Consider the following 12782-nt stretch of genomic DNA (forward strand, 5'->3'; position numbering starts at 1 on the left):
TGCACTATGAAACAAGCGTAAGGAAAGCTAACATTTCTCAGCAGTAAAATAAAAGAGATATTGGCGCTGCCAGTGCTTAGTCGCACAGGATTTAGCTAACGCCAAAATAGCCACCAATGCATCACGCCACATATTCACACATGTGCCACAAGGCACGCACATGCTTGGAGATGCATGGCCCACCAATATGAAACTAAAGCCATTTCAAGATGGATCAGTGGCTATGCAAGTATGTACATGACGCCCTGGTGGACATTTTGTCATTATAATATTTACTGTTACACCATGGGCAAGGGCCATTTAAAACAGTAAAATCACAGATTGTTTATTTTTAGATCTATTTATTGGTTTCAAGCAGGTCATACATAGTAGACATCCAGACAATACAGCTGCATAATCGGAACTTACAGTCTCAAAGAACCCCAACATCCCACCCCACCCCCTCAACCCTCTCTCAGTCATTATCCGTAACATAGTCACTTCTGCTCTTAAACATAGCTGCACATGGTCTGTATGCCAAAACACTGATCAATAAAAGAAAGGCAGGCCCCATGAAACATTGCCTTAATGTGCGTCTGCCAGAGGGAGGCCAGGTACAGTACTTCATCCCATACAGGAGCAATCCAAGGATGATAGAAAGAACACGTTCATGATATGTGACATTTAGAGTATATCAGGGTTAGACATCAAATAGGACGTAACAGGTGCCCAAAAGTCCTTAGGGCGGGAGGATTCAGGTAGCTCCTCCTCATACACTTTCAATTGATCCCTACAATAAACTAGATCCCGGAGCCACTGTTTGATAGTGGACACTGACCTAGATCCCCAATGCTGCGCCACTGCTCGCTTTGCAAACAAAGTGGAGATCGCCACAATACTTCTACTAGCTGGTTTACATATTCCAGCAAGCACAGCTCAGGTGTACAACTCACCGGTTCCAACACCTTATCTGATAGGATGCGAACCACCGAAGTCCAATAAGCAAACACATCATGGCACACCCAGGCGACATGATAAAAATCTGCATCTGCAGCCCCACACCTCACGCATTTCGCCGACTCTCTCAGACCATATTTGTATAGTTGCACAGGAGAGTGGTATACCTGATGCAGGTTCTTAAAGTGAATAATTCTGAAATTACAATTGGCTGTGAGTCGGCCTGTGATTTGGCAGCACGCCGTCCAGACCTCTGGAGGGATGGGGTGGCCTATCGTGGCCTGCCAACGCAGACATGAGGAGCACTACTCCTGATCCCGCTCCCGCAGCGAGGAATTGTACAACTTCGTAATTAATCCCTTGCAATACTCACCAGAGAGTAAGGCATGTAGTGCACGAAGCGCAGTTGGCTCATCCGGATAATCAGGATGTACAGCACGAACAGCCTGGCGTGCGCAGACATATGAAAAATCAAACATGAATCCGCGCTCCACACCATTTTGTGCCTCCCGCAGCATATTAAAGTGGCCATCCTTATATAAATCCCCCACTCTAGTAATGCCGGCAGTTGCTAGCTGTGTCAGGGGAGTAGGTTCACGCGCCGCTGTTATCTCCGGGTGAGATGCTAAGGGTAGTAATGGGGCATACAGGTAGGGCAGCTGAGCTCTGGCTGCCAGCGCGCGCCAAGACGTGCACAGTGGAGGGTTTATCTCAATTCTTGGCCCACCTGAACAGCCCGACAGGACAATCGCCTGTAGCCGGACAGGCAGCACTGCATTTGCTTCTATAGCCACATGTGGCTGTAAGCGCTTCGGGTAATGCAGTAGTGTGCGAAGTGAGCCTGCGCACATAAATAAGAAAATCTTAAATCTGGAGCCTTAAAGCCCCCCCTGTTAAATGGCTGCATTAAGAGATCCCATCGGCAACAAGGCTGTTTCCCCCCCCACACAAACGTCAGTAGAGCTGATTGCAGGGTGCGGAACAATACAATGTTGAGGCGAATGGGTATAGTAACAAAAATAAAATAGCAGCTTAGGCAAAAAGACCATTTTTATGACCGCTATTCTATCTGCCAGGGAAAGGGGAAGGTGAGACCACCGCTCAGCCTGCTCAGATATGCAGGTAACTGTACGCCCATAGTTCTCATTGACCACCACTGTGGGGTCACGATGCATCCATACTCCCAGGTACTTCACGGTATCGGAAGTCCAGGACAATGGGAAATCGAGTTCAACCTCCTTAGTGTACTTCGTGAGTGGAAAGACCATCAATTTGGACCAGTTGATTCCAAGTCCTGAAAATCTCTCAAACTGGACATATTCCCTGAGTAGCGGAGACAGAAACACTGATGGCTCTCGGATTTAAAGCAGCATATCGTCCGCAAATAAGGAGACGATCAGTGGGCGCTACCTGAATCTCAACGCAGCGGCTGAATGCTTCTGGCGTAGTTTACATGCCAGCGGCTGTAGCGCTAATGAAAAAAACATAGGGGACAAGGGGCATCCCTGCCGGGTGCCATGCTCAATAGGGAATAAAGATGACACCTTGCCATTTACACGCACCCGTGCAACCGGTCCGTTGTACAGTACCTTTAGCCACTGTGTAAAAAAGGGGGGAATCCCATCCTACTTAGTACATTAAACATGTAGGACCAGTGGACGGAGTCGAAAGCTTTTGCTGCATCTAGCAGCACAGCTACAGCTTGGAAGTCAGGCTCAAAGTAGTGTAATGTGGAAAACAATGTTCGTAAATTATGCGTTGTGGAATGTTCCATCGCAAAACCTGTTTGGTCCGGCAGGACCAACAGGGGTATCAAAGGTTGGAGTCGTGTAGCGATCATCTTGGCGAGGATTTTCATATCGATATTAATTATTGAAAGTGGCCGGTACGGCCACCATTGACTGGGAGGTTTATCAGGTTTTAGCAAGGTGATATCGAGGACCTCTTGGAGAGAAGGTGGCAGAACTTTGGTCTAGTAAGCTTCAGCGTAGACTGCTAGCAGTCGTGGGGCTAACACTGCCACATATGCTTTATAGAACTCGCTCGGCAGGCCATCCAGACCCGCCGCCTTGCAGGTCGGTAGTGACATAATGGCCTCTCTCACATCTTCCTCATCAAAGGGTTGCACTAGGTATTCCCAGTGCCCATTGGACAGCCAACCCAGCACCACATCGTCAAGATAGTTATGCGTCTCTTCAGCAGAGGGAGAATCCCTAGCCGCATATAAATCGGTACAAACGTTTAGCACAATATCGCAGAGGTCCTCAGCTGAATGCCGGGGCTCACCACTATTATCCAGAAGTTCGGTGACAGCCTCCTGATGGCGCGGTTCCGCAGGTTTTTGGGCAAGAGATCGACTAGGCCTTCCACCCTCGCCATAGTATCGAGCTATCTTACATCTCGAGCAATGTAGCAGCTCTTGATCCACCGCTTCATTATGTTCGGAGACTAGGTCACGTATTTCCGCCAGCTTGGAAGATGTAGGGTCCAGGTCATACGCGCGCTCCAAATGCGAAATGTCCGCAGCTAACTTCCGAATTCTACGCGAATGTCCCTCAAAACCCCCGATTGAGCCCCGATACAGGGACCGCGGATGGTGACCTTGAAGGCCTCCCAAACAACTCCTGCACTTTCTACAGAGCCCTCATTCTCGATAAAATAATTCCTAATCGCCGCTGCTATGGTCTGTTTAAAAACAGTATCCTTAAGCTCTGAAGGTTGTAGCCTCCAGGCAAAAGCTGGTAAGTGGCACTCCGGGATCCGCATATCCAGGAACACCGGAGAATGATCCGACAAGGAGCGGGCTGCATGCAGCACCCCTGTTGTTCAAGTAGAGACCGTCTCCGATACGAGCCAGAGGTCAATACGGGACCAAGAACCATGCGCCGGTAATGCAAACATGCTTTCCCGAGCTGTGGGATGGCAAAGGCGCCATATATCATGCAAATGACCCGCATCTTTAAGCCCCAGAAGCGTGTCTGTTGCCTGTTTGGGCCTGACCTCGACAGCTCCATGTCTGTCCATATTGGCATCCAACCACAGGTTGAAATCCCCACCCCACACAAGTGCCGCAGGCAGGAACGACAAGACTCTGCGCCACACATCTGAATAGAAAGAAGGGTCACCAATATTAGGCCCGTAGACATTCACAAGAAGCACACTCTCACCACCCAATCGACCATGCACGATCGCTATCCTCCCACAATCATCCATCTCAGTTCGAAGCACTGTAAAGGGAACCCCATTTTTCACCAAAATCAACACTCCCCTAGCATAAGTTGAATAGGAAGATGATACTCTCACACCCGCCGAGCGCACATCTATTTTTTTGGCCGACTCGGTCGTCAGGTGTGTCTCCTGCAACAGGGCCACATGCACTCCCATTCGATCAAGGCTCGCAAACGCTAACCTAATTTTTTGGGGCATGTTAAGGCCACGAACATTCCAAGTAACAAATTTAAGAGTGTTACTCATGACAAAAGAATGACAAAAGCAGAGACATGGCAATAAATCTCATATCGTCAAATAGCATGCAGTGACTAAATCCATATGGTCTGATCTCATGACTGGAAGAGAACAAAAAACATTTCTCATACCCCAACGCACATTCCCCCATCCCCCCACCCACTTCAGCACCCCAACCATGCCAAAGCCATCCCAACACCCAACACAACCCCCACCCCCACCCTACCCTAGTGAAATAGAATTGGGGCACTCCCATAAGTCAGGGGGCACAGAGGCATGACCCTCCCACAAAGCAGGAGTCGACCGAGCAACCAATGGAGAAAAAAGCATCACATGTCCAAGGACAATGTATTAAAATCCAATAGTGCCAAACGCCTCTATAGGAGCATACAGCAACCCAAACTGTTCATACAGGACCCCACATAAAAGGACAGCAAGGCCCACAACAGACCCATAAGAGTAGTCCTGTGTTATAGTGCAATAGGAGTGAGCAGGTATTTGTTAACTGAACTAGTCAAATCTCACATTGGGTGTAGCACACATGTGATTAGAGGCTACCTCTAAAACCATAAACAGGCTGTGCACCCATTACCCCACATGCAATTATCAAGAAAAACAAGAAACATAATCACGACATCTAGTAACACAGTAAAGCCAAGCAGTTACTAGTCCTCCTCTTCAAGTGCCACCATAGAGTCTCGGTTCCTACGCTTCAGGGACTTAGCGTGTTCCATTGCAGCTTTCGGGGAGGTAAAGATCTTATTCTCTCCCACCGCACCTATGCGAAGTCGGGCGGGATAGAGCATGGCATAGGGAACTTCCTCATTGCGCAGAAATTGCTTCACAGCGCTGAACTCCTGCCGGGCAGCCTGGATAGCAACCGTGAAGTCAGGGAAGAAGGCCAAAGTGTTACCCTGATGCAAAATTGTGCCCTTCTCCCTAGCCATACGCAAGATGGCATCGCGGTGCCTGTAATTTAAAACACAAGCTATAATAGGTCGGGGTGGCTCCCGGGACTGGGCGCGCCGCCAGAGAGCAGTGAGTTCTTTCCACAATGAACATTCTGGACAGTTGTTCCGTGCCAAAAATGTCTGTAATGAGGTGCTCTACATAGGTCTCCAACTTTCCTACATTTGTAGATTCCGGAATCCCGGTAATCCGAATATTATTGCGCCAGGATCGCGTTTCTAAATCCTTATTTTTAGCTTGGATGATGGATGGCACCTTGTCCATGTTTAAGGTTTTTTCGGAGACCATGGACAGCCCATCCTCCGCCGCCGAAACCCGCTGCTCCATCTCCCCCATTCGGGCATTCTGTTTCTCTAATTGAGAAGACATGTGGTCCAGCCTATGGTTCACCGCTGTCATCGCACCTTCTATTGACTGTAACGTGCATTGCATTGCCACCAATGTGGCCTTGAGTGAGGGGGGACCATCTGTGTGTACATCTGCCTCTGAGTCCGAGGCCACCTTCTGCGGCGTCTTGGGAGCCCTGCGGGACTCAAAAGTTAGGCGTGACTGCTTCTTGTCTGTCTGCCCCATGCTAGGGAGTGTAAGTTGTCCTGCGCAAGTTGGTATGAAGAGGAGAAGATACAGGGGCCCCACGGCCAATAGCACCCCAAGTGGTCAAGTTCCGAGAAGGGCCCAGGAAGTAGCCAACTCCAAGGCCTGATTCCTAGTACCCAGCGATGGTCCAAAGTACGCACCCCCCCAAAGGGCACCCCATAGCTCAACAGGTCAGCCTCGCAGGCCTCGGGGCGATACGGAGGTCACAGTGCTATAGTGTCTCCCAGCTGCCAATTCTATGACCCCCCACAGCTGCTCCGAAGTATAACACCCAGGGACAATGGGCGCACAATCAGGGGTGCCCCTGATCCAGCGGCCTATAGAAAATATATCATAAACAACACTACCCAACTTCATAACCTATAAACAAAATTCTATACTAAATTATGGACCCATTTATAAACCTGACATATTTTGGGCCTACTGAATCAGGTGGTCGGATTAAATCTATATACACCTAATTTACAAACTATATACAATTATACATTAGCGGAAAGAATATTGTCATTATAACAAATCCTAACCATTTAAACGACCACCATTGGTGACGTGATCTAGCTAATAGTAACCTGCACTTCTGAATAACCAAGACCAGCTTGTTTGTCAAAAGTAAGATTTTATTTACTAAATTATGGTATTTTAATTGATAGTTTTATAAAAGTAATTTATTAACATTGAAGCAAATATGATTGCAAAGAAACGTGAAAAATACAATTTAAGCAATTGAATCGAAGTTAAAGTAAATATTTAAAGTTTAGCATTTCTAAAACCTAAGTCCCTAACTGAGCTAAATAGATAGAAATTAAAGTAAAGTTCTTTGAGGATTCTTACGTGCTCCACGCAATGTCCGACAGCACTTCACCCTCATCAGAAAGTCAGAAAGCAGCAGCCAGCCCATCCCTAGGGGCATGACTTTTTATACCTTTCTACACTAACTAAACTACGCAAAGGAAAGTTTTCAGAAATCTTCGACGTCCCATTGGCTGAGAGTGACAAGTGACATGTCACCCATATTTCAAAAGTTCCATTAGGTCACGTTTCTCAAAGACCATTGTCTTTTCCAAATGCAACCAGGAGCTTCCTAGGTTTGCAACAAATGTACATTAATGTTCTCACTGCTTCCAATTGACTTCCGCGGATGCCAAGTTAAGGGCTGACAAAATGTTCTTTTTCGACCTTGGCCACGTCCGACAGAATGATGATAGCACGTCAGTTTTTGCTTTGTGAATGCAGCTTTTGACGAACACTTTACTTCAGAATGGGCGTCTCGTGACTTTTGCAGAAGTAAAATTCAGCCTTTTTGTAACTCGAGCAAACTAGGCCTAAAAGCAGGCAACTTATGCTTTCTAGTATAAAACAAACACAAGAAAAGTATTAATGTAAGAAATAATGTAGATTCTGTATTCACCCCAGGATTTACTAATTAATTAACCCACCCGATTAATCTAATGTTACCTAGCAAATGCAAACAAATAAAGCAGCGTTTATATCTACCAGTCTTCATTAATCCATGAGACTTATGTGCACCTAGAATAGTAGAAATGACATCACACAGACAAGGAAAAGCAAAACAAGCACATGCTTCTTTTAAGTTTGCAGCAGTTAGTAGTGACAAAAACGAAAACAATAAATTATTTTATTATTTTGCACGAACAAAAGATGCAACAATTATGCACGTTTATGAGCACACATGTTAGTCCCCCCATGTGTAAAGTTTAATCTAAGTTGTATTAGCACGACATATCACAAATCATTAATATTATTATTCATGTTATGGAAATGTGACTTCACGAGTTTAAACAAAATTTTGTTTTCTATCTCGCTCCATCAACTCCCTCATCTGGTGATTAACAAATCACCACACCAGCACTCAAAACTTTGGTAATTTAAATTTCCGAGAAATCGATTCAAATTCATTTGTATCAGTAATCCTAAAAGTCTGTTTCTGCATAATCTTTGGAATTAGCATAACGCTCTCTATGTAACTCCTGTAATTCGATCTCCCTTTCTTCTTCTTTTCTAAGTTTATAGATTCTTTTCTTTTCTTTCAACTGCTTCTTTCTTTTATGTAACAAACAACCTATTTTGGTCAAAATAAAAATGAATATTATTATAATCAAAGGTGCCAAAATCTTGCCAAGAATTGAACTTCCAATATCGTGAAACCAGTTTTTAATTGCTTGGAACCTTTTTGAAAGTTTCCCTGTAAAATCATCTTCTTCTAAAGGAATTATCTCTGAATGCATTTGTGTAATATTCTTGATGTACATTTCAATATTCTTACTTTCGTCAGGTATATATGTGCAACAATGTTGTACATGTAAAATGCCACAGACTCCTCCCTCTTTTGCTAGGAGTATGTCTAAAGCAAGGCGGTCTTGAATTACCATGGATCTAATTGCAATAACTTCAACATTCACTAATTGAAACCCATCAGCTGTGTCAGTTGATAATCTATCAACTATAGTGGATAATTTTCTGATTCTCCCTGCATTTAAGGTTATACCAACAAAAGGTATTACTGCTTGAAAAATATCTCCCAGAACTTCAGTAAAAGTTTCTCTTTTAACTCTATTTATATAATTATGAATTTTAAACAATCCTTCTGAATCTCTGTCAACATGAAACACTTTAGGAAAAACAATTCCCACATAACAAGTTCCATACCAGTGGTCTGGAAGGTTGTAGTAGGCTTTGTCACCACAAACAAAATAAATCCCAGGAAAGATTGGATCCTTTCCACCTTTGAATCCCCAACCTCCCAAAATCTGATAAGTATCTTCACAGTTACTTGCACCTACAAAATAATTATCAAAAAGTGTGTTATCTCTTCTAATGCAAAGTTTTCCACTAACTGGTTTGTCTATGTGAATTGCAATATTTTCAAGCATTTTGCCATTTAACTTCTCATCCTCTTTCTGCCAGAAATTAGACTTAGTCTGCTTGACTAATTCATTCCTCTTATAAATTGCTCTTCTCTCCTCAACCATATTCAAAAATTTCTTTCCTTCAGCACTTAATTTGCAAGTTAGATTATTTTTATAAGCATACTCATAAGTAAGTTCGTTAGTAACAAGGAAAAATTCTCTCATTTGCTTTGCTTTCTTGTGCTTATTTAAAGCATTTTCAATCTTAATATTTGCAAAAATTTCATCATAATTTGAATAGTAATATTCTAAACGTCCAGTTTGATAAAATAAGCTAGTTAACACACTACATGTTACAGCATAAGTGAGAGGAAGCATATTATATGTTACTCCCTCAGAAACAGAAGCAGGTAACTTAACGCAGACGTAGCAGTCTTTTGCATCCATTACCTTAACATATTCACTCAATAGCTTTGTGAATGTATTACTTGAAAAATCACTAATTGATTTATCTTGATGAATGTTAGGGTGATGATCAATAACTTTTGCAGACACACTATGTTTAGTTTGGCTAACCAGAGCTTTGCTTGTTATGTTAACTTTGTGTAATTCTCTATTCATCTCCAAAGGGATAATCACAGCTAAAACCAACCAGAGCAGAATTAAAATGAGCAGACACACCAGAGTCATCTTACAGCATCTCTTAAAAACAGAACACTTTGAAGTGCTCTCCTTAACATAAGGCATTTTTGGTTAGTTTAGCCTCAAAATAAAACAAAATAAAACAAAATTTTAAAATTCTAAATTTATATTTACACCCCCCTTTTAAAATATATATATATTTTTTTAAAACCCTAAACAAGATTTCTTCGACCTTATGTCATACATAAGTTTTTCTTCAACTAAACAGTTTTTCTTCGACCTTGTGTCAACTAACAAATTTTCTTCAGCCTTTTGCTAATTTAATATTTCTGTACTTCAATCATTGTCACTAATTTCTTGGACTTCGTCTTCTTCTTCACTACTACCATATATGTCAATAACAGGTGGAATTACTAAATAAGTCCACTCAGGAGACTTGTATTTTTGGTTTGGTCTCACTATTCTTTTTCCTTTTCTCGACACTACTTCAATCTTCCTTCCAACTCCAACTTCTTTTCCAGGACTCTTTTGACTACTAATTTCTTCAACTTGTTCTTTTGGTTTCTTGATTAATCTGACTCTCAATCTTCCACCAGGCCAGTAGTCTGCTTTTCTCACGTACTTCTTCTTTGGTTCAGAATTATTTGATTCTGACTTCCAAGTCCTTTTCTTTCTGTTTTCACTTTCACCATCCACGTCACTTTCTTCAGTTTCGTAGTCTGAAATTTCAATTGACTCAGGAACTTCTCTATTCGGCAATTTCACTCCTTCAGGAACTTCACTTTGTTTTCCATTACTGGTACTCGGTAATTCTTCTTCCTCCTCTTCTTCAATTACCCCCAACTTCCCAGATTTCGGATTTCTGTTCCTTACTTCAGAGTTTGTTCTCTGCCTTTCGATACTCTCCTGGTCTGAAACTTCTTTTTGTTCTGCTTCTTTGTCTTCGATAGAGACAACCGAATCCTCAGTTATCTTTCCTTTTAACAGATTCTCTTCACCTTCAGAATCTATTTCAATGATTTCCAAGTCTTTTCTTGTCAAATTTCCATTCACTGGCACAGTTTCCAGATGTCGACTTTCTTGTCGATCTTCAGAATCTGGATTTATTTCACCTTCTGTTTCGCCTTCTGCTTCAGAATCAGAATCATCTGTGGTATCACTTTCAACATCAGAACTCTCAGGAGTTGGTACTGGAATAGTATGACTAGGATGAATCCAGCGTTTCAATCCTCTGCACTTTACAGCATTAGTAGTGATCAAAATTATCTGCCTAGGCTTCTGCCATCTAGGAGCTAGACAATTCCTTCTCCGATGTACTTTCGTTCTGACCCAATCGCCAGGTCTCAGATCATGTGTCAAAACCTTTTCATTTGATTGTGCTTCAGTTCCCACCTGATTAGACACAGAAGTTACCATATCAGATAACCTTTTACAGTAATCCAAAATAGCACTGTCATTTATGCTCAACAGTTTACCTACAGGTACAAAAGCTTGCCTCATAACTCTTCCCATTAAAATTTCATGAGGACTCAAACCTGTCTTTTTATCTGGTGTACTTCTTAATGACATCAAAACAAGTGGAAGAGCATCAGTCCACTTTACACCTGTTTCAAGACACATTTTTCCAATTCTGTTTTTAATTGTTCCATTAATTTGTTCAACCACCCCTGATGCCTCTGGTCTGTATGCACAGTGTATTTTCTGCTCAATGCTCAAAGCTTCGCAAATTAACTTCATCAGTTTGTTATCAAAATGGCTTCCTCCATCACTCTCAATAGTGACTGGAAAACCGTACCTTGGGATGATTTCTCTGAGCATTAGTTTTGCTACTGTAATTGAATCACAATGTCGTGTAGGGAAAGCCTCTACCCATCTTGAAAACAAGCAAACAATTACAAGCACATATTTCAAACAATTGTGTAAGGGCATTTCAATGAAATCCAATTGTAATCTGGTAAAGGGACCACCCTCTCGACCAATTATTCCTGTCCCCACCACTGATTTTCTGTTTGGATTCATTTGTTGGCATGACAAACACCTTTGACAAAAAGATTCTGCAATAGTTCTGAACTTAGTATTGAACCATGTTTCTCTGAAAAGTCTAACCATAGAATCTCTTCCTAGATGTGCTGGACCATGATATAATCTGGCCATGTCAGCAATCAAGCAATTTGGTAAGACTACTCTGCCATCTTTGTAAACCCACACTCCATCTTCTTCACGTGGTCTACAATCTGATCTTAACCACAAGTCTTTTTCTTCATCTTCTGCTTCATTTTGTAAATCTCTAATCTCATGCCATGTTTCTACAACTGTTGTTAGCATTAATGAATTTGAATCAGTTTCTTTACTCCTCTCCCGATTGTAAGAATAATTTTTCCTTGCGCAGTATTTAGCTGTTTCATCTGCGAAGGCATTTCCCTTGGAAATATAATCAATTCCTCTAGTGTGCGCTGCACACTTAACAATGGCGATTTCTTTCGGCAATTGTATTGCTTCAATTAATCTCCTAATGAAAACTGCATTTTTAATTGGTGATCCTGCTGATGTCATGTATCCTCTCTGTGACCAGAGTTGTCCATAATCATGCACAACTCCATACCCATACTGACTATCAGTAATGATGGTAACTCTTATATCTTTTGATATTTCACATGCACGAATCAAAGCAATTAATTCAGCCACTTGTGCTGAACGAACTCCTTCAAGACATGATGCTTCTTCAACATCTTTGACTGTACAAACTGAATATGAAGCTTTTAAGACACCTCCTTCGGATCTTAAGCATGAGCCATCTACAAAGTAGACAAAATCTGATTCAGACAAAGGTCTGTCTTTGATGTCTTTTCTTGGTTTAGTGCAGAATTCCATGACATCTAAACATTCATGTTCTGTTTCAATGTCATCAACAATTTCAGAATCAGGCAGTAATGTAGAAGGATTCAGATTCAAACATCTTGAAATTGAAACATTATCTGCTCCTAGTATGATTTTCTCATACTTTGTCAATCTGCTACTTGTTAAGTGCTGAGTCTTACCTCTTGTCAATAATATTTCTACTGAATGAGGTACAAAAACTTTCACAGGAAATCCCATAATGATCCCCTCACTTTGTTCGAGACTAATACTTGTAGCTGCAACTGCTTTTAAGCAACCTGGTAATGCTTTTGCAATTGGATCAAGAACTGCAGAGAAGTATGCAATAGGTTTCTTTAGATTTCCATGTCTCTGAATCAACACAGATAATGCACATCCTTCTCTCTCACTGCAATACAGTTCAAAATCTTTCTCATAATTTGGCATACC

At 42.3% G+C, this 12782-nt stretch overlaps 1 protein-coding gene across 3 annotated transcripts in view; it reads right to left on the reverse strand.

The window, feature by feature from the left end:
• Window positions 1-12782, reverse strand: part of SEMA3E (semaphorin 3E) — an 885350-nt gene that overhangs the window by 461863 nt on the left and 410705 nt on the right. The window lies entirely within an intron of this gene.

Source organism: Lissotriton helveticus, chromosome 1_1 (assembly GCF_964261635.1).
Source record: "Lissotriton helveticus chromosome 1_1, aLisHel1.1, whole genome shotgun sequence".
Lineage (NCBI taxonomy): Eukaryota > Metazoa > Chordata > Amphibia > Caudata > Salamandridae > Lissotriton > Lissotriton helveticus.